This window comes from Bos taurus, chromosome 26, assembly GCF_002263795.3.
Source record: "Bos taurus isolate L1 Dominette 01449 registration number 42190680 breed Hereford chromosome 26, ARS-UCD2.0, whole genome shotgun sequence".
NCBI classification, from domain to species: domain Eukaryota; kingdom Metazoa; phylum Chordata; class Mammalia; order Artiodactyla; family Bovidae; genus Bos; species Bos taurus.
The window spans coordinates 13,264,613-13,286,307 of record NC_037353.1 but is presented as its reverse complement, the minus strand read 5'-3'; positions in this window follow the sequence as shown (position 1 = coordinate 13,286,307).

The following is a 21,695-nucleotide window of genomic DNA, read 5'->3' as shown; positions in this document are numbered from 1 at the left end:
ATTGATATACACTAAACTGCACCTACTTAAAGCTTAGCATCTGATAGGTTTTGACATATGTACACAACTGTGAAACCATTGTCACAATCAGGCTCTGAAGTTTCCTCATGCCACTTACAATTTTCCACTCTCTCCCCATCCCTGCCCTCTCCACATCCTCCCACACCCTATCCCCGGGCAATTCATTGTTTTGCTTTCTGTCACCATAGATTAGTTTCCATTTTCTAAAACTTTATATAAATGAAATTATACAGTGGGAATTTATTTTGGGGGGTTGACTTGTTTCAGATAGCAAGGTTATTTTGAGCTACACATATTGATATTATAGTTTATTCCTTATTATTGTTGAATAGTAGTTGATTGTGTAGTTATCCACCTTGTGTTTATCCATTCACCTCTTAATGGACATTTGGATTGTTGTTAGTTTTTTGTCATTACAAATAAAGTTGCTTTGAACATTTGTGTTCAAGTCTTTGTGTGGACATATATTTTCATTTCTCTAGGAGTAGAGTTGGAATAGCTGGCTCCTAGGGTAGATTTTTCCACTGTTTCCCCATCTATTTCCCATGAAGTGATGGGACCAGATGCCATGATCTTCGTTTTCTGAATGTTGAGTTTTAAGCCAACTTTTTCACTCTCCTCTTTCACTTTCATCAAGAGGCTCTTCAGTTCTTCTTAACTTTCTGCCATAAGGGTGGTGACATCTGCATATCTGAGGTTACTGATATTTCTCCCGGCAATCTTGATTCCACCTTGTGCTTCTTCCAGTCCAGCATTTCTCATGATGTACTCTGCATAGAAGTTAAATAAACAGGGTGACAATATACAGCCTTGATGTACTCCTTTTCCTATTAGGAACCAGTCTGTTGTTCCATGTCCAGTTCTAGCTGTTGCTTCCTGACCTGCATATAGGTTTCTCAAGAGGCAGGTCAGGTGGTCTGGTAATCCCATCTCTTTCAGAATTTTCCATAGTTTATTGTGATCCACACAGTCAAAGGCTTTGGCATAGTCAATAAAGCAGAAATAGATGTTTTTCTGGAACTCTCTTGCAGCAGATGGTGATTGCAGCCATGAAATTAAAAGACGCTGACTCCTTGGAAGGAAAGTTATGACCAACCTAGATAGCATATTCAAAAGCAGAGTCATTACTTTGCCAACAAAGGTCTATCTAGTAAGGACTATGGTTTTTCCAGTAGTCATGTATGGATGTGAGAGTTGGACTGTGAAGAAAGCTGAGCGCTGAAGAATTGATGCTTTTGAACTGTGGTGTTGGAGAAAACTCTTGAGAGTCCCTTGGACTGCAAGGAGATCCAACCAGTCCATTCTAAAGGAGATCAGCCCTGGGATTTCTTTGCAAGGAATGATGTTAAAGCTGAAACTCCAGTACTTTGGCCACCTCATGTGAGGTGAGACTCTCACCTCACATGGAAAAGACTCTGATGCTGGGAGGGATTGGGGGCAGGAGGAAAAGGGGACAACAGAGGATGAGATGACTGGATGGCATCACCGACTCGATGAATGTGAGTTTGAGTGAACTTCGGGTGTTGGTGATGGACAGGGAGGCCTGGCGTGCTGCGATTCATGGGCTCGCAAAGAGTCAGACACGACTGAGCAACTGAACTGACTGAGGGTAGATTTGCTTTACCTTTTGCTTAGTTTTAGTATTTTGGCCTGAAATATTTTAAATACAGAGTGAAGTTGAAAAGACTTTCTGTGTCCACCTTTATTGCTGTTGTTTAGTCCTTTAAGTTATGTCCAACTCTTTTGTGATTCCATGGATCACAAAAGAGAGCCTGTAATTCCACCAGGCTCCTCTGTCCATGGGATGTGCCAGGCAAGAATGTTGGAGTGGGTTGCCATTTCCTTGGGGATCTTCTGATCCAGGGATCAAACCCACATCTTCTGGATTGGCAGGAGGATTCTTCACCACTGAACCACCAGGAAAGCATCCACCTTCATAGACACTATAAAATTGTATCATTAATATTTTATGCCCTTGTTTTATCAGATGTCTATCAATCTAACTTTTTTTGGTGCATCACAAAGTAACTTGCAGATACCAATACAATTTGCCCTAAATATTTCAGTAAGCATATCTTATTAAATACTTGTTTACTGATTTTTCTTATGATACAATATCTATAATACAATGAAATGTCCACAAAATTATATCTTTGCTGAGTTTTGACAAATGCATGTACAAGTGTAACCCAAACCCAGATAAAGCTATAGGACACATCCGGCATCCCAGAAGGTTACTCGTGATTGTGCTTAGTCAATTCCCACCTCTGCTTCACCCAAAACAAGAACTTCTATACAATGCCGGTAAGAATCTAAAACAGTACAACCACTTTGGGAGATGTTCTGGCAAAACCTTATGAAAGGAAACATACACTTACATTATGATCCAGGTATTTAAATCCTATGCATTTACCCAAGAGAAATGAAAATGTGGTTCACAGAAAGCTGTATAAGAACATTCATAGCTTTACTCATAAGAGCCCCAAGCTGGAAACGGCCCAGGTGTTCATCCATAAGGGGCTGGATAAACAAACTATGATTTATTCACACAACTGAATACTGCTCAGCTGTAAAAAGGAAAGAACCACTGACATATACAATAATACAGATAAATTTCAAAGGCACTGTGATGAGTGAAAGAAGCTTTATACAATATGGTTCATATGGAGCAATTTCATTTAGATGAAATTCTAGAACAGACAAAATAATCTCTAGTGGAAAAACTGAGAAGAATTTTTTTTTTTTTTAAAAACAAGCCAATTTTCTAAAATGGCAGGTGCTACTTAGCATTTCCTTCAGCATTATATGAGAATTTCAGTTCCTTCACATACTTGCTAACACTCAGTACAGTCAGACTTCTAAATTTCAGCTATTCTAATGTATATATAGTGATATCTCATTGTGGTTTTAATTTCCACTTCCATAACGACCAGTGATTGAACGTGTTTTTTTCTTGAACATCTTTTTATGTGCTTATTTGCCATTCATATATCTCTAACAGTGAAGTGTCTGTTTAAATATTTTTATCTACTAAAAAAAATTGGTTTATTTGTTTTCTTGCTGTTGAATTTTGAGAGTTCTTATATATTCTGGATATAAATCTTTTATCAGGTATATGCTTTACAAATATTTTGTTTTTGTCTGTGGTTTGTTTTTTTCATTTCTTAACAGTATCTTTTGTAGAATAAATGTTTAATTCTGATGAAGTCTAATTTATCAATTTTTTCTTTTATGGATTGTGTCTTTATGTCATACTTGAAAAAATCTTTGCCCAAACCGAGGTCACAAAGACATTCTTCTATGTTTTCTCCTTAAAGTTTTATTCTTTTAGGTTTTACATTTAGGTCTATGATTCATTTTGAGTTAATCTTTGTATATGGTACAAAGTATGATCAGTTGTTGCTGTTCCTTTTTTTTTTTTTTTGCATAGAGGTATTCAAGTTTTCCAGTAACATTTGTTGAAAAGACGATTCTTTGGAGAATCTTCTAAAACTCTTACTCTGTATTTTAATCTATCTGCTTATATTTCAATGTCCTTTACTGTCCTGTGAGTCCCTCCAAGGTTGTAGCTCTGATGCCCATCTTGAACTAGAAGTCCTTGACTCCAGGCTTGACTTAATATTTTTTAAAAAATATTTATTTATTTATTCCTTTGGCTTCCCTGGGTGTTAGTTGAGGCATGTGTGATCTAGCTCCCTGACCAGAGATTGAACCTGGGCCCCCTGCATTGGGAGCATGGAGTCCTCGGCACTGGACCACCAGGGAAGTCCCTTAACTTCCTTTTGGGTACTCCATTCTCCGCATGGATACTCAGGCATCTTTCTAAAATGCAAATCCAATCCTGGCTCTCTCCAAAGACTTTAATCATTTGATGTCCTTATTTGTGTGCAGTATACTATTCCTGACCACCAAACCTCATTGGCACTCCAGCCATTCTGAAAAAATAGCCCTTTCTTGATGCTTCGCTTTTGCACAGGATCTTCTTTCCTTCTGGATGCCTTTTGACTTTTTCTCCCCCTTAAAAAACTCCTCCTAACTCCAACTCAATTTTGATCCAGCTTAAATGTATTTCTAGGATGAAACCTCCTCACTTCCCTCAGATACAGTAAGTTTTTTCTTTTCTGTGTTCTCACAGTATCTCTTTGGTGGTGGTTAAGACAGAGATCTCTTCTTAAACTAGCTATGTGACCTTTGGGGAGTTAACCTCCTAAAACCTCACTTCATAGGGTTGTTGTGAGAATTACATGAGATTAACTCATGTAAATAGTTATATAGTATCTGGCATAGTAGGGGCTTCCTAGGTGGCTTGGTGGGTAAAGAATCTGCCTGCAGTGCAGGAGACACAGGAGATGAGGATTTGATCCCTGAATCAGGAACATCCCCTAGAAAAGGGAATGGCTACCCACTCCAGTATGCTTGCCTGGAGAATCCCCTGGACAGAGGAAGCTAGAGGGCTACACAGAGTTGGACACAACTGTAGTGACTTAGCTCACAGGCATGGCACATAGACACTTGGTAAATGTTCGCTTCATTATTATTCTGAATTTTAATCTATCTGCTTATATTTCTATGTCCTTCATTGTCCTATGAGTCCCTCCAAGGTAGAGGCTCTGTCTTTTTCACCTTTGTATCCTCTAATGCCTAGCACAGTTCCTTAACCATCATGTTATATGAATGATTACTTCCCTACACATTACACTTCTGTGTTTGGGGAAGAAGTCTTTAATAACCCCAAACTCCTACTTTCCCTTAATTATATCTCAGTGAATGTTAAAATTTTGAATAAGTAAGAGTTGACATTGGTTTTTAAAAAATTACAGCTTACTTAAAAATCTGTAGTTCTTCCAGAATTCAGTGGCTTAAATTTAGATTTGCTGTCCTCAAAACAGCTGGAACTGTTTATTTTCCATTTTAAACATGTAATTTATGGTAAAATATACAATTAAATACTTGGAAAAATGCAACATGGCTTATTTAATTATTGGCATGAATAGATCTGGCACTTCATAATAATATAGCAACAGTAGAGAAGACAGCATTTTGATGAAAGAGAATATTTTGATAAAAACTATAAATAAATATACAGCTCTTCCCATAAGAAAATGAAACACTGAGTATTTGGTGTGACTAATTTTTAAAACAGCAGTGTTGCGTTTAGGATAAGCTGCCTATGCTCTTTTATTCATACTAAAAAATAATGAAGATAATTATAATAGGAACAATAGCTGCTATGTGATATATGCCTACTATATGCCAGAGATTAAGGGAGTATTTTGCATTTGTTAATTTTTGTTATCAAAATAGCCTAGCAAGGCATATATTATTTCTGTTTAACATATGAAGAAACAGGCTTAGAGGGTGTATTAGTTTTTCATGGCTGCTGTAACAAATGACCACAAAGTTGGTTGCTTGAAATAACAGAGATATATCCTATCAAGATGTATTGTCTCATGGTTCAGAGGCTGGAAGCCTGCATTCAAGATCCCAGCAGGACTGGTTCCTTTGGGAAGTTCCAGGAGAGCATCTGCTCCTTGTCTCTTCCAGCTTCAAACTGCCATTGCATCCTTTGGCTTGTGGCCGCATCACTCCAATCTCTACCTCCATTTTCATACTGCTTTTTCATCTTTGTATGGCATCTACTCTTCCTCTGATTCTCTAAGGACACTTGTGGTGGCATCTGGGGCCCACTTGGATATCAGGGTAAACTCCTCATTTCAAGATCCTTAATTGATCACACCTGCACAAACTTGATCATATAAAGTAACATCCTCAGGTTCTAGATATTAGGTTGCAGATATGTCTTAGGAGCCATTATCTGCTCATCACAACAGGGTTAAGTAATCTAATCAAAACTCATACTTAGTAAGTGGTAGTTATGAGAGATAAACCTAAGTACAAACTTCAGAGTTTGTACTGTATACTATTTTAAAAAGGAGGCATTTGGAAGATAACTGTCTTCTCAGGAAATGGTGGTGATTGGGCAGATGAGTTCAGACCCGGGGATTCATACCACAGGAGGGAAGGCTGCGTAGGCATCTACCTTCTCTCAGCATCAGTTTCTTCATTTAAAATGGTGACTCTCCAGAGAATGGATGTATGGAAACCAGGGGGAAGGGGGAGGTGGGATGAGCTGGGAGATCGGGATTGACATATATACACTACAATGTATAACACAGGTAACTAATGAGTACCTGGGCTTCCCTGGTGGCTCAGTGGTTATAAAGTGGCTTGCCATCAATGCTGGAGATGTGAGTTCAATCCTTGCGTCAGGAAGATCCCCAGTAGAAGGAAATAGCAACCCACTCCAGTATTTCTGCATGGGAAATCCCATGAACAGAAGCCTGATGGGCTGCAGTCCATGGAGTCACAGTCAGACACAACTGAGCGACTAAGCAACAACAAATGAGAACCTACTGTATCGCACAGGAAACTTGACTCAGTGCTCCGTGGTGACCTAAATGGGAAGGAAATCCAAAAAGAGGGGATATATGTATATATATATGTGTGTGTGTGTATGTGTGTGTGTGTATAGCTGAGTCAGTTTTGCTCCATGCAGAAACTAACACAACATTGTAAAGCAACTGTACTTCAATAAAAATTAATTAAAAAAATAAAACAAAATGATGACTCTCTAGAACAAGGTCTCTTGTGGGGTCACTGCTCCTTTCTCCTGGGTCCTGGTGCACACAAGTTTCTGTTTGTGCCCTCCAAGAGTCTGTTTCCCCAGTCCTGTGTAAGTTCTGGTGGCTCTATGGTGGGGTTAATGGCGACCTCCTCCAAGAGGGTTTATGCCATACTCGGGTCTGTTGCATCCAGAGCCCCTGTCCCTGAGGCAGTCCACTGCTGACTGTACCTCCACAGGAGACACTCAAACACAATTCTGGCTCAATCTCTGTGGGGTCTCTGGGTCCTGGTGCACACAAGGTTTGTTTGAGCACTCTGAGCGTCTCTGGTGGCTATGGGGTTTGATTCTAAATATGATTTTGCTCTTCCTACCATCTTTCTGGGGCTTCTCCTTTGCCCTTGAGTATCTCCTCACAGTTTCTCAAGCACCGTGCAGCCACTTCACAACCCAGATAATCATGATGGTGTGATCACTCACCTAGAGCCATATATCCTGGAATGTGAAGTCAAGTGGGCCTTAGGAAGCATCACTAAGAACAAAGCTAGTGGAAGTGATGGAATTCCAATGGAGCAATTTCAAATCCTAAAAGATGATGCTGTGAAAATGCTGCACTCAATATGTCAGAAAATTTGGAAAACTCAGCAGTGGCCACAGGACTGGAAAAGGTCAGTTTTCATTCTAATCCCAAAGAAAGGCAATGTCAAAGAATGCTCAAACTACCGCACAATTGCACTCATCTCACACGCTAGTAAAGTAATGCTCAAAATTCTCCAAGCCAGGCTTCAGCAGTATGTGAACCGTGAACTTCCTGATGTTCAAGCTGGATTTAGAAAAGGCAGAGGAACCAGAGATCAAATTGCCAGCATCCACTGGATCACTGAAAAAGCAAGAGAGTTCCAGAAAAACATCTATTTCTGCTTTATTGACTATGCCAAAGCCTTTGACTGTGTGGATCACAACAAACTGGAAAATTCTGAAAGAGATGGGAATACCAGACCACCTGCTCTGACTCTTGAGAAATCTGTATGCAGGTCAGGAAGCAACAGTTAGAACTGGACATGGAACAACAGACTGGTTCCAAATCAGGAAAGGAGTACATCAAGGCTGTATATTGTCACCCTGCTTATTTAACTTATATGCAGAGTGCATTATGAAAAAAGCTGGGCTGGAGGAAGCACAAGCTGGAATCAAGATTGCCAGGAGAAATATTAATAACCTCAGATATGCAGATGACACCACCCTTATGGCAGAAAGTGAAGAGGAACTGAAGAGCCTCTTGATGAAAGTGAAAGAGGAGAGTGAAAAAGTTGGCTTAAAGCTCAACATTCAAAAAACTAAGATCATGGCATCTGGTCCCATCACTTCATGGGAAATAGATGGGGAAACAACGGAAACAGTGGCAGACTTTATTTTGGGGGGTTCAAAATCACTGCAGATGGTGACTGCATCCATGAAATTAAAAGATGCTTGCTCCTTGGAAGAAAAGTTATGACCAACCTAGACAACATATTAAAAAGCAGAGACATTACTTAGCCAACAAAGGTTCACCTAGTCAAAGCTATGGTTTTTCCAGTGATCATGTATGGATGTGAAAGTTGGACTATAAATAAAGCTGAACACCAAAGAATTGATGCTTTTGAACTGTGGTGTTGGAGAAGACTCTTGAGAGTCCCTTGGACTGCAAGGAGATCCAACCAGTCCATTCTACAGGAAATCCGTCCTGAATATTCATTGGAAGGACTGATGCTGAAGCTGAAATTCCAATACTTAGGCCACCTGATGGGAAGAACTGAATCATTGGCAAAGACCATGATGCTGGGAAAGATTGAAAGCGGGAGGAGAAGGGGATGACAGAGGATGAGATAGTTGGATGGCATCACCAACTCAGTGGACATGAGATTGAGTAAACTCTGGGAGTTGGTGATGGACAGGGAGGCCTGGCGTGCGACAGTCCATGGGGTCGCAAAGAGTCGGACACGGCTGAGTAATTGAACTGAACTGAACTGAACTAGAACAAGGGAGTGACTGTAGGTGCCTAGTACAGGTGACTGCAGCACAGGAGATGGCTAGGTTCTCTGGGGAGACCCCCTGGATCTTACACTCGGGGTCTTCATGAAACAGCCAAGTGCCAGGAAGGCTGGGCAGGTTTCTCAGTTTTGGGAGGCAGGCACTCCCTGCACCCAGGAGGGTTGGGAGTTACCGAGACGCTCTTGGAACTGTGGTAGCTGAAATGATCCCACGATGTAGACTGTTTTCCTCCCCATTCCCATTTTCTGTCTTCTATGGAGAAAGGATGTCTCAAAGGCCAGAACTGCTTCATAGGCTGGAGAAAAATTCTGTCAAGGACGAAGACACTATGATTGTTTCCTAATGTCTGGTTTGGATTATGAATTAAGCCAGTGACTATGAAACAGATTTTTTTTTTCTTCTTTAATGCAAGAAGGCTACACAGATCCTAAAGGGTGTCTTATGGCCTGATTATCATCTTGGTCTGTCTAGCAGAGCTACTATTATAAACACCTCAAATATAGACTCCTTTTAATGTTTTAAAGTAACCAGTGTCACAACTGCCAGGAAAAGTAGTTAAAAAAAACCACATTGTGTAGAAAATGAAAATATGTCAAATTATATTAAGTACTATGTAGAGGGCAATATATATTAAGTACCACATAGACAGAAATATTCAAAGGAAAGTAACATGATGTGAAAATCACTGCTGTCAGCTCTAGATAATGTCAGCTTTAGATAATGGGAAGTTTAAAAAAAAGCCTGGAAAAAGGTACATACACTGTATATAAAATAATAGGGCCAGAAAAACATGCCTCTCCCCTTCCATGACAGGAAAGGAAAGGTCAAAATTAAGTGGAAAAGTCATTGCTACACAGAAAGTCACTGGGGGAGAAAAGAAGGGAGGCAATTTTTTCTTTTGCTATTTCTGAGGACTAATTATTTTGGATCAGTCATTCCTGTTCAGGATGATTTTAATGCCTCAAACTGAAGATATTTCAGAAAATTTGATATTTAACTTTTACCATCCGAAGGCTGTACCAAAGAACATATATAAGAACAAAACCATGGGACCAATATGTGAGTTTTTAATATTTCAACATTTGTATAGTAATTAAAACCTTTGGATAATTATGGACATATTCCCTCCCCAACATTTTATTATAAATGCTTTAAAAGATGTAAAAAAGTTGAAAGAATTATATAGTAAATAACCATATATCCATCATTTTGATCAGGAGCTGGCAAACCACAGTCCCTGGGTCAAATCCAGTTGCTTGCCTGTTTTTGTAAATAAAATTTTATCAGAACAGCTGTGCTGATTGTGTGTATTAGTCGCTTAGTTGGGTCTGACTCTTTGCGACCCCATGGACTGTACAGGCTCCTCTGTCCAAGAGATTCTCCAGGAAAGAATACTGAAGTGGGTTGCCATGCCCTCCTCCAGGGGACCTTCCCAACCCAAGGATCGAACTTGGGTCTCCTACCTTGCAGGCAGATTCTTTACTGACCAAGCCACCAGTGCTCATTCAGTTCAGTTCAGTTGCTCATTTGTGTCCGCCTCTTTGAGACCCCATGGACTGCAGCACATCAGGCTTCCCTGTCCATCACCAACTCCCTGAACTTGCTCAAACTCATGGCCATTGAGTCAGTGATGCCATCCAACCATCTCATCCTCTGTCATCCCCTTCTCCGCCCACCTTCAATCTTTCCCAGCATCAGGGTCTTTTCCAATGTTCTTTGCATCAGGTGGCCAAAGTGCTCATTAGTTCATGTATTGTTTCTGGCTGTTTTGGCATTACAATAGTGGAGTTGAGCCATTGCAACGAGGATTACAAAGCCTAAGTACTTACTGTCTGACTCTTTACAGAAAAAGTTTACCAACCCCTGATTTAAATAACATGGCTGTTAACATGTTGTTGTATTAGCTTTATCGTCTATCTAGCCATTCACCCACCTTATTGTTAAAGGAAAAAGGACAAAATGGTCATTGGTGGTCAGATTCATGTCTCAAATAGTTAAGGACTATTACTAAAGTTTCCAAAATAAAAAACTAATTTAGAAAGAAAAAAAATCACTTAATTTTATTATTTGGCATTGTAATTAGGCTTATTCTCAGCCATCATGTAGATAAACTCAGTTATAATGCTAGATATAAAAATCAGATTAACTGAATTTTACTGTATTTTTTGTTGAATCATACCAGCTGATTTAGGTTTTGATGTCTCTAAATATATTACTGGGTAGTTTGTTTGTTTGTTTTTAAAATCAAGACAGTATTTATATTCTGAGAGGAAAACTTCCTCAAAATAGTTGAGTAAAAACTATTTTTTTCAGTCTTTATAGTGGAACTATATACTGCTGCCTAGCTGTTAATGAAATCACATGTAGTTAGGATTGTTACTATTAGTGCATTAAAGTCTACAAACACTATTTATTGAGTCTTTTTTATGCCTTGGACAGTTAGAGCTCTAAGTACTTTAGGAGATGTGAGGATGAATCAAAGATTCTGTCCTCCAAGCACTATATGATATCTCTTATATGTGGAATATAAATTATGACCCAAATGAACATATCTATAAAACAGAAACAGGCTCACAGACATGGAGAACAAAGCTGTGGTTGTCAAGGGGGAGGGAGACATAGGGATTGGGAGTTTGGGATTAGCAGATGGAAACATATAATTTGGATAAACAACAAGGTCCACTGTATGTAGCATGAGAACTATATTCAATATCTTGATAAACTATAATGGAAAAGAATATGAAAAAGAACAGATGGTGGACTCTTTAGTGTCTGACCCACCAGGGAAGCCCCATATATATGTATAACTGTATATACACACACACACACACACACACACACATATATGTATTTGCTGTACAGTAGAAATTAACACAATATTGTAAATCAACTATACTTCAATAAAGTAAATTATAAAAAAGATTATGTCCTTGAAGAAAACATTAACTCAGAAAGATAACTGCATCTCCATGCTCATAGCAGCATTATTTAAAATAGCCAAGACATAGAGATACTTCGTGTCCATCCATTGGGAGAATAGATAAGGAAGTTGTGAGTGAAATAGTGGAATATTATTCATCCATAGAAGTGAGGAAATTATGCCATTTGCAACAACATGGATGGACTCGAAGGCATTATACTAAGTGAAATAAGTTAGAGAAAGACAACTACTGTATGATCTCACATACAAATGTGACATCTAAAAAAAAAAAAGAACAAAAGAAACCTATCAAACTCATAGAAAAGAGATCAGATTTGTGATCACTAGAGGTGGTATCAGGACAAGAGAAACTGGAGGAAGGGGAAGGAAATGGCAGCCCACCCCAGTGTTCTTGCCTTGAGAATCCCAGGGAAGGGGGAGCCTGGTGGGCTGCCGTCTATGGGGTTGCACAGAGTTGGACACAACTGAAGCGACTTAGCAGTAGCAGCAGCAGGTCAAAAAGTACAAACTTCCAGCTACAAGATAAGTCCTTGGGATGTCATGATGACTATAGTTGACCCCGCTATACTATGTATAGGAAAGTTGTTAAAAGAATAGATCCTAAGAGTTCTCATTACAAGAAGAAATTTTTTTCATTTCTTTTTATCCTATCCATATGGGATGATGGATATTAACTAAATCTTTTGGGGTAATCATTTCACAATACAATGTAAATCATATTATCATGCTGTATATCTTAAACTTACACAGTGATATCGATCAATTATTTTTCAATAAAGTGAGGGGAAAAAAATCCTGTTCTTAAGGCATATACCTGAGTATGGTAGATGGGACATGGACACAACTGTCAACAGAGTGGGAAGTGTTTGACGTTGTAAGAACATAGTAAGTTCTGTGAGAGAGCAGCTGCTGCTGCTGCTAAGTCGCTTCAGTTGTGTGTCCGACTCTATGTGACCCTATAGATGGCAGCCCACCAGGCTCCCTCGTCCCTGGGATTCTCCAGGCAAGAACACTGGAGTGGGTTGCCATTTCCTTCTCCAATGCGTGCAAGTGAAAAGTGAAAGTGAAGTCGCTCAGTCGAGTCTGACTCTTTGCGACCCCATGGACTGCAGCCTACTAGGCTCCTCCGTCCATGGGATTTTCCAGGCAAGAGTACTGGAGTGGGGTGCCATCGCCTTTTCCGGTGAGAGAGCAGAGGAAGGTGATATTCGGCATATTTTTCTCCCGATAAGGTGATATCCTGAAGGAAATGGCATTCTACTTCGATCGTTATAGACTGATGACATTTGAAGCAGAAACTGAAGGGCTGTCTTTGAAAAGCAAGTTGGGAGAGTGTATGAAAGCCCCAAACTGCATTTGGCTTTCTGACAGAGTAGGCAAAGCTGGTGAACTTTGAACAAACTTGTGAAACCCATCTAGGCTTTTCATTATCATTGGTTTCCAGTGACTTGCAGTCAAGAGACAACTTTTAGTAAAACAAACAATAATCTTATGAAATTGTGGTTTACTGGAGGGTAGTTGCTAATCATTCTCTTCCTGCTAGCACATCAGCCAATTTGGTTCTTGGCAATGATACAATTTAACAACCATTTCCCATATAGTATACAGGCTTGAATGAGTTAATGCAACTCCTCAGTAAAGAAGCTTCTATGACTGTATCTTAAGGAAATAATAAAAAGTGTAAACAAATATTTAAATATGCTGATAATCATTATGTGCGTGCGGGCTCAGTTGCTTTCATCGTGTCAGAGTCTTTGTGACCTATGGACTGAAGCCCGCCAGGCTCCTCTGTCCATGGGATTCTCCAGGCAAGAATACTGGAGTGGACTGCTAGTCCCTCTTCCAGGGGATCTTCCTGACCAGGGTTCAAACTCATGTCTGCCTGCTTCTTTCCTTCATTGTAAGGGGATTCTTTACCCACTGAGCCACCTGGGAAGCCCAATCATCATAGTTTTATTTACATAAAACAATGAAAAATATGTCCATCTCCAAAATAGAGTGTTAAATTACGATACTTCAGTGAGATAATATGCAGGTCCTAAAAATCAAGATTTTTTGGGTGAATTTTTAATGGTACAGGAGGTGGTAATTAATGTTTTAAGATAAATACACAAAAAGGCAGTTTATAAAATTTTATGTATAACATTTTGTCAATTTTTGATTCACTGCTTACTTTCAACAAAGGAACTTCAGCCAGGGAAATGAACCAAAGTGATTTGAGAAATGGAAACACCATTTTTTGATAAGAATTTTGCTAAGATAATGCATGCTTTCTACTTAACAGGAAACTTTTAAAAAATATCTATTTTCTGGGTTCTGGGGATAGGGCTTACCGAGATAGCCTGTATTATCTTCTTTCCTCACTCTAAGCACATATAAACATAGGGGAAAACACTGCAACAAAAAATTTAAATGCAATACCCAAGCTCAAAATAAAGAATTCCCTGGGAGCCAAAACCAAAGAGGAAAGGTAAAACCAGAAGTAAACTTTGAGATCTGATGCTGCAATGCCTCAGAAAAATATTGGTCTGGAAACAGACCAAAAGGACTAGGAACTGGGGACTTAATATTTATGTTCTTTGGAGGACAGAGGGGTGGCCTTGGACTTTTGTAAGAGGGGAAACTAGATCTCAGAGCTCTCCTTAGAGATAACACTTCTGATGACCTTGAAATGTGTGGGCTATACAATTCAGATCACCTACCTTTATTTGTCTTGTCTACAGGGATGCTGGGAATCAGCATAAATTAAATGATTAGAAGCTGGAGTGAGGCAGCAGCACTGGTGTTGCCGAAGGACAGTCTGACTCTCAGAGTCCTCAAAGATTAAATCCATCATCCCTCCCTCCCTCTCTTCTTCCTTCCTTCCTTCTGTCCTGATACATTCGTTGGACATCTATGCTGTGCTAGGCATGAGGACTAACACATACAGGGCCCACTTCAAGAAACTCAGAATTTAGGAGGGAAAATAACACCATGACGGATGGAGAGTAAGGAGGTTAGTGATAATCTCTATACTCTGGGTTGGGCTGCCAGATTTGGCAAAATAAAAATATAAGATTTGTTATAATTTAGTTAAGCTTTAGTTTCAGATAATGATGTAATATTTGGGACATACTTATACTGAAAATTATATATTGTTTATCTGAAATTCAGATTTAACTGGGCAGTCTTATTTTAGCTGGCAACTCTAATTCTAGGGCACGTGGGCCTTTGTCTAGGCAGTGTCTTGGCTGGTAAACTGTTCACATTTGCCCTGGGAAAGAGAAAGCAAGGTGTGGCGGTCTTTTCCTTTTAGAAATTTCTGATCAAGTCAAATCCCTGAGTGATATTTGACCTGCCTGATGAAATCCAGACATAGATGTTGGTCATCTTAAAATCTAACCACTACCCAGAAACACTAGCATTTTCTAGTCAACAGGTAGAGATCTGTTGATCATCCTGAGGTATAAAATTTGAGGAGAGACAGCACAAGAACTAGTGGCAAAGCGCCTGGGACTGTAACACTAAAGCACAAGTCTACCGATAGTGGGCAACATTTTTTAGGGTGTGTCAAAGGTGAGGGTGTATCTTCTACTCTGGAAGAGTCTCGTAATTAAAGCTTAAATATGTTTATTCAAAGAGTTCTAAGGACTGGCAATTCATGAGGAATATATTGATGAAGTGATGGGTAAGAAATCAAGTTTAGAATCCAATATCTGTTTTTCTTTACAATATTTGTTTTTTGAGAGACATCTCCTAACTTCGCAAATTATCATAGCTACCCCCAAAATGATGACAATCATACAAATATCCACTTCTTATTGATATTCACTATGCTGTAGGCAGTGTGGCAAGCGTTTTATGTCCCTTATTCCATCTAAAGCTTACAATGTTATGAAGTAGGCTCTGTTACTCCAACACAGAAATGAGGAGACTAGGGGCCATCCTCAGAGCAGAGAGATCTTCCCATAGTGACACCATAGGAAATGGTGACCTTGGACTTGAATCCAGACATTGGTCTCTCACTCTGCATTCTGGGTTTTACCTATTTGACCGAGTCAGTGATCCAGTTGCGTTAGTGGGTTGTGGGAGGACGCCCCCAAAAACATGCAGGTGAAGTCCTTCTCGGGACTAAAGAGAGTGGATATTTTTGCTGTTAATACTTGTGGATTCCTCTGTGAGGAACTATTTGTCTTTTCAGAAGAGATTGGATAAGAGTGCACTGATTACAATGAATTTAAGGTCCTCAAAATGTGTAGTTTTTAGACTCTCCAAAAGACCTGTACTTTAATGAAGCTTTCTAGATTTAAATAATTGAAAATTTTATTTTAAGAAAACAAATGAAACCCACCACTCATTAAGACATTGTGTTCATTTGGGTATGTCCTTTCCTCAGTGGGGTTTGCCCTCCTTTTAAAGGTTCTTCTCTTGGGTAGCACCCTAGGGAATCTGTCCTCATGGATAAGGAAGTGTTCTGCCAGCATATCTCCTTTCCTTCTTCCCAATGATATCAGTCCCCTGCTCTTGCACCACCCTGATTCTTCATTAAGCTGAATTCAAAGAAAGTGTTGAAGGACAAGTATATAAAAGAGTAACCCATTTGGAAAACTTCAGGCATAGATTTCTCCAAGAATTATCTCAATGTGAAACATAACAAAGTAAACTCAAACAAGCAAAAAAAATGTGGGAATTTTTCTAAAAGACTTATTGGTCATTAAATACATTTTTTTTTCATGTCATCACACACACAATTTGTTCATATAGTCAAGTCAGTCAACAGTATCAGCCACTGTTCTAGGTGCTGGTATTTACCAGAGAGCAAAACAAGGCCCCTGCTCTAATGGAGATTATATTGTAATTGGGGCAGACAGAAAAGAAGCAAAATGAATAAGAAAATTATATGGAATGTTCCATGGTGATAAGTGGGATGAAAAGAAAGCACAGAGTGGGTGTATGGATGTTGCAGTTTTAAATAGGGTGCTCGGGGAAAGCCTGGAAGAAATGAGGGAACCGGCCATGTGGATATCTTTGGGAAGAGTATTCTAGATAGAGGGAACAGCAAATATAAAATCTGAGTAAAGAATCGATGATGGTTTAAAAAAATCAATGAATTTAGAGCATTTATAACCAAAAGCCTTGTTTTACACTTTTCCCACAGTCCCACTGCTCGAAGGCAACCATCCTATTTCTTTCCAATTATTTTTGTTTTAAGTTATATTATTATTTCCAGCTCTCTAATTTACATGCTCATGTAATTCCATCTTCATTTATCAACTTTAGATGTTACATGTTAACCCCCTGCATCAGATGAAGATTTAGCTCACCCCGTTGGAGAAGGCAATGGCACCCCACTCCAGTACTCTTGCCTGGAGAATCCCATGGATGGAGGAGCCTGGTGGGCTGCAGTCCATGGGGTCGCTAGGAGTCAGACATGACTGAGCGACTTCACTTTCACTTTTCACTTTCATTCATTGGAGAAGGAAATGGCAACCCACTCCAGTGTTCTTGCCTGGAGAATCCCAGGGACAGCGGAGCCTGGTGGGCTGCCGTCTATGGGGTCGCACAGAGTCGGACACGACTGAAGCGACTTAGCAGCAGCAGCAGCAGCATCCTACATTTCCTCTTTGCTCCTTCCAATATTTGATAGATACACATGAGTTTTTAGTTATGACATTACTTACCATTAAAATTTTAATATATAATACTTAAACCTCTGTTTATGGCTCGATCGATTTGGGAAAGAACAACTGAAATCGGGAAGTGTAGACAGAACCATGAGATTGGGCAAAGGTCACAAGTCTGGCTATTGGCTCAAAGTCCAGAGGCTTTGAAGAGGCACATGGAGTGCAAACCCAGTCAGAATCTAGATCATGGACAGATGATGAAATGTGACATTGGGCCAGGTGCAGAGATTAAGAGGAGGAAGTAAAAGTGTATCCAGGGCTTGTGAGGGGGAACGTATTCATGGGAAGATTAGAGTTTAAGGGCAAGAAATGTCTGAGTATCTGGAGTGACTGATGCACCAGGCAATCTTTCATGAGCAGAGAAGTAGTCCCGTCATGGCAGAATACCAGTTGTTTGCTGATGCCCTATGCCACTCATTTATTCCATCTGAGATCCCATATCTACTTCCTCTGCTCTGTTCTAAATCCCAGCAGGACTGCCCAGCAGGGAGTGTTTCTCAAGCTTCTTGCCAATTGGTTTTTGTCTATGATTCACAGATGGAGAGCCCAGGAGGGAGACTGGAGAAAAAAGAAAAGGAGAAGCCCAGGTCTTTTATTGGGGGTGTCTTGAGTTTCCAATTTCTGTTCTGTTGCTCTGACTTCTGGATTTTGATAATGTGGTAGAATAACTTCCTGCTGTTGTGAGTTTCTGGGTTACCTCATTGTCCTGCGCCTAGCTTCTCAGTTTTTCCAACTCCTTTATAACTGGTTCCCTGCATCCCTGTATCCTTGAACCATCTGGCAGGAGCTCCGTTTTCCTGAGAGAAGTTTGACTAATACATGCTCTAAAGTATTGAAGAGACTTTCCTAGTACTGAGTTAATTTCATTGATTCCTGATTCGTAAATGAAGAGTAATGGATTTTAGGAAGATTCCTAATTTTTTAAGCTTAAATTTGACTTTTCTCCCTTTGAGTGGCATTTTTTTTCACACGTGATTTTGTCTAGCATAGGACAAGAGGCTGGATATAGTATTAATGGAAGAGACAGGATACAGTAATGCAATTCTGTATCATGTCTCTTCACTTAATACTGTTTTGTGAGCCTTACCCCATTGTTATTGGGATTAGCACAATATAATGACTGTACAGTATTCCACCATGGGGAACTCCACCATGGGGAAAGTTGTGGAGTGTTAATTTGGTTTTGCAGTTCTTTTATGGATCAGTGTGTGAGATGATGCAGGAGAGGTAAGAGAAACCAGTTTGATCCCTGGGTCAGGAAGACCCCTGGAGGAGGGCATGGCAACCCACTCCAGTATTCTTGCCTGGAAAATCCCACTGACAGAGGAGCCTGGCAGGCTACCATCCATAGGGTCGCAAAGAGTTGGACATGACTGAAATGACTTCACACATACACATGTGAAAATGATGACACAACTTAACACGTTTCTCAGTGATGTGAAAGAGGCTTCCACAGCTTAGCTGCTAAGTCGCTTCAGTCATGTCCGGCTCTGTGCGACCCCATAGACGGCAGCCCACCAATGTGCAGGATGTACAAATAATAAGCTAGAGGTGATCCATTGAAGAGATGTCTGGCTGACTGTGCTGTGTGCTTGGGTGGGCATGTAATGAATGATCAGCAGTCAGCATGGATGGGAGACTGCTCGTGACTGGGGTTCTGTGACTCAAGGGACTGTCATGATGGCTATTCCAGGACAGATGCTGTTCATTGAATCTCTTTGCCTGGATTTACTTGCTCCCAATTTCTTCTTTGAATTCTCCATTAACACCCAGATGTCTGTGGTGACATCCATTCTCTGTGCATCTAGGAATGCAATTTCTTAAAAAAAATTTTTTTTAAAATTTTTATTTATTTTCTGACTGTGCAGCACATGGAGTCTTAGTTCCCTAACCATGGATTGAACCCACACCCCCTGCATTGGAAGGATAGATTCTTAACCACTGGACTGCCAGGGAAGTCCCTAGGAATATAGTTTCTTGTTACTCGTTGTTATGGTGATCTGTGTCCCTACCCTTCACTTCCCATGTTGAAACCCTAACCTCCAGAGCCTCAGAACTGTGACTGTGTTTGGAGATGGGGCCTTTAAAGCAGTAAAGAAGTTAAAATGGGGTTGTTAGGGTGCATTCTAATTCAATAGGACTGATGTCCTTATAAGAAGGAGAGGTTAGAAAGCAGACAACACAGACAGAGAGCTGGCCCCGGGAGGACACAGAGAGAAGGTGGCCATCTGTAAGCCAGGTAGAGAGGCATTAGGAGAAACAAACCTGTTGACCCTGTGACCCTGGACTCCTAGCCTCCAGAATTGTGAAGAAATAAATTTCTGTTGTTTAAGTTACCCATGTCTGGTGTTTTGTTATGGCAGCCCTAGCAAGACCAGCACACTCGTGGGAGAGAGGACTAATGAATGGGTCAGGTGAGGAGCTGAGGGGCAGCAGAGCTTGATCCCCATCTTTTCCCTCACCCCTCAGTTCAGTTCAGTTCAGTCGCTCAGTCGTGTCCAACTCTTTGCTACCCCATGAATTACAGCATGCCAGGCCTCCCTGTCCATCACCAACTCCTGGAGTTCACTCAAACTCATGTCCATCGAGTCAGTGATGCCATCCAGCCATCTCATCCTCTGTCGTCCCCTTCTTCTCCTGCCACCAATCCCTCCCAGCATCAGTCTTTTCCAATGAGTCAACTCTTCACATGAGGTGGCCAAAGTATTGGAGTTTCAGCTTTAACATCAGTCCTTCCAAAGAACACCCAGGACTGATCTCCTTTAGGATGGACTGGTTGGATCTCCTTGCAGTCCAAGGGACTCTCAAGAGTCTTTTCCAACACCACAGTTCAAAAGCATCAATTCTTCGGTGCTTAGCTTTCTTCACAGTCCAACTCTCATATCCATACATGACCACTGGAAAAACCATGGCCTTGACTAGACAGACCTTTGTTGGCAAAGTAATGTCTCTGCTTTTGAATATGCTATCTAGGTTGGTCATAACTTTTCTTCCAAGGAGTAAGCGTCTTTTAATTTCTGCTGCAATCACCATCTGTGCTGATTTTGGAGCCCCAAAAATAAAGTCTGACACTGTTTCCACTGTTTTGCCATCTATTTGCCATAAAGTGATGGGACCAGATGCCATGATCTTCGTTTTCTGAATGTTGAGCTTTAAGCCAGCTTTTTTACTCTCCACTTTCACTTTCATCAAGAGGCTCTTTAGTTCCTCTTCACTTTCTGCCATAAGGGTGGTGTCATCTGCACATCTGAGGTTATTGATATTTCTCCAACCAATCTTGATTCCAGCTTGTGCTTCTTCCAGTCCAGCGTTTCTCATGATGTACTCTGCATAGAAGTTAAATAAGCAGGGTGACAATATACAGCCTTGATGTACTCCTTTTCCTATTTGGAACCAGTCTGTTGTTCCATGTCCAGTTCTAACTGTTGCTTCCTGACCTGCATATAGGTTTCTCAAGAGGCAGGTCAGGTGGCCTGGTATTCCCGTCTCTTTCAGAATTTCCCACAGTTTATTATGATCCACAGAGTCAAAGGCTTTGGCATAGTCAGTAAAGCAAAATATAAAGCAGTATTTTTTTCCCTAATGTGGACCATTTTAAAGTCTTTATTGAATTTGTTACAATACTGCTTCTGTTTTGTGTTTTGGTTTTTTTTGGCCATTAGGCATGTGGGATCTTAGCCCCACAACCAGAAATTGAACCCATGCTCCTTGCATTGGAAGTTTTTGCTAGTTGCTCAGTTGTGTCTGACTTTTTGAGACCCCATGGACTGTAGCCCACCAGGCTCTTCTGTCTATGGAATTTTCCAGGCAAGAATACTAGAGTGGGTTGCTGTTTCTTTCTCCAGGGGATCTTCCCAATGTAATGATTAAACCTGGGTCTCCTGCATCACAGGCAGATTCTTTACAGTCTGAACCACCAGGGAAGCCCCTTGCATCGGAAGGTGAAGTCTTAACCACTGGACTGCCAGTGAAGTCCTTAAAACAGCATTTGGACAAGATGATCCATAGGCAAGCTCCCTTTTAGCGTCGGTCTTCTAAGACATGGCACATCATTCAATAATTCTGTTGGCTATTTCTCACTTAGAGGAAAGCAGCAGCTTTGTAATAGAGTTAACTTCTCCCTGGTCCATCTTCCGAGTGCAGTTTTCACATATCTGATCATACTACATTAACTCTTCAGTGCTGTCCATCCCCATCAGTGTGAAGCCTCAGCACCTAAGCCCAGCACATAAGGCTCTTCCTCACCTGGCCCAAGCCCCTCACCCTCCAGCTCTGTTGCATTCCAACCTGCCTTCTGGTCACACCAGACTTTGTATAGGTCCCCGAAGTGCCATACACGCTCACGTTCTGTGCCTCTGCCTAGAACATTCCAGCTTCTTGGCTATTCATTTTTTTTTTTTATTACTTTATTTTGAAA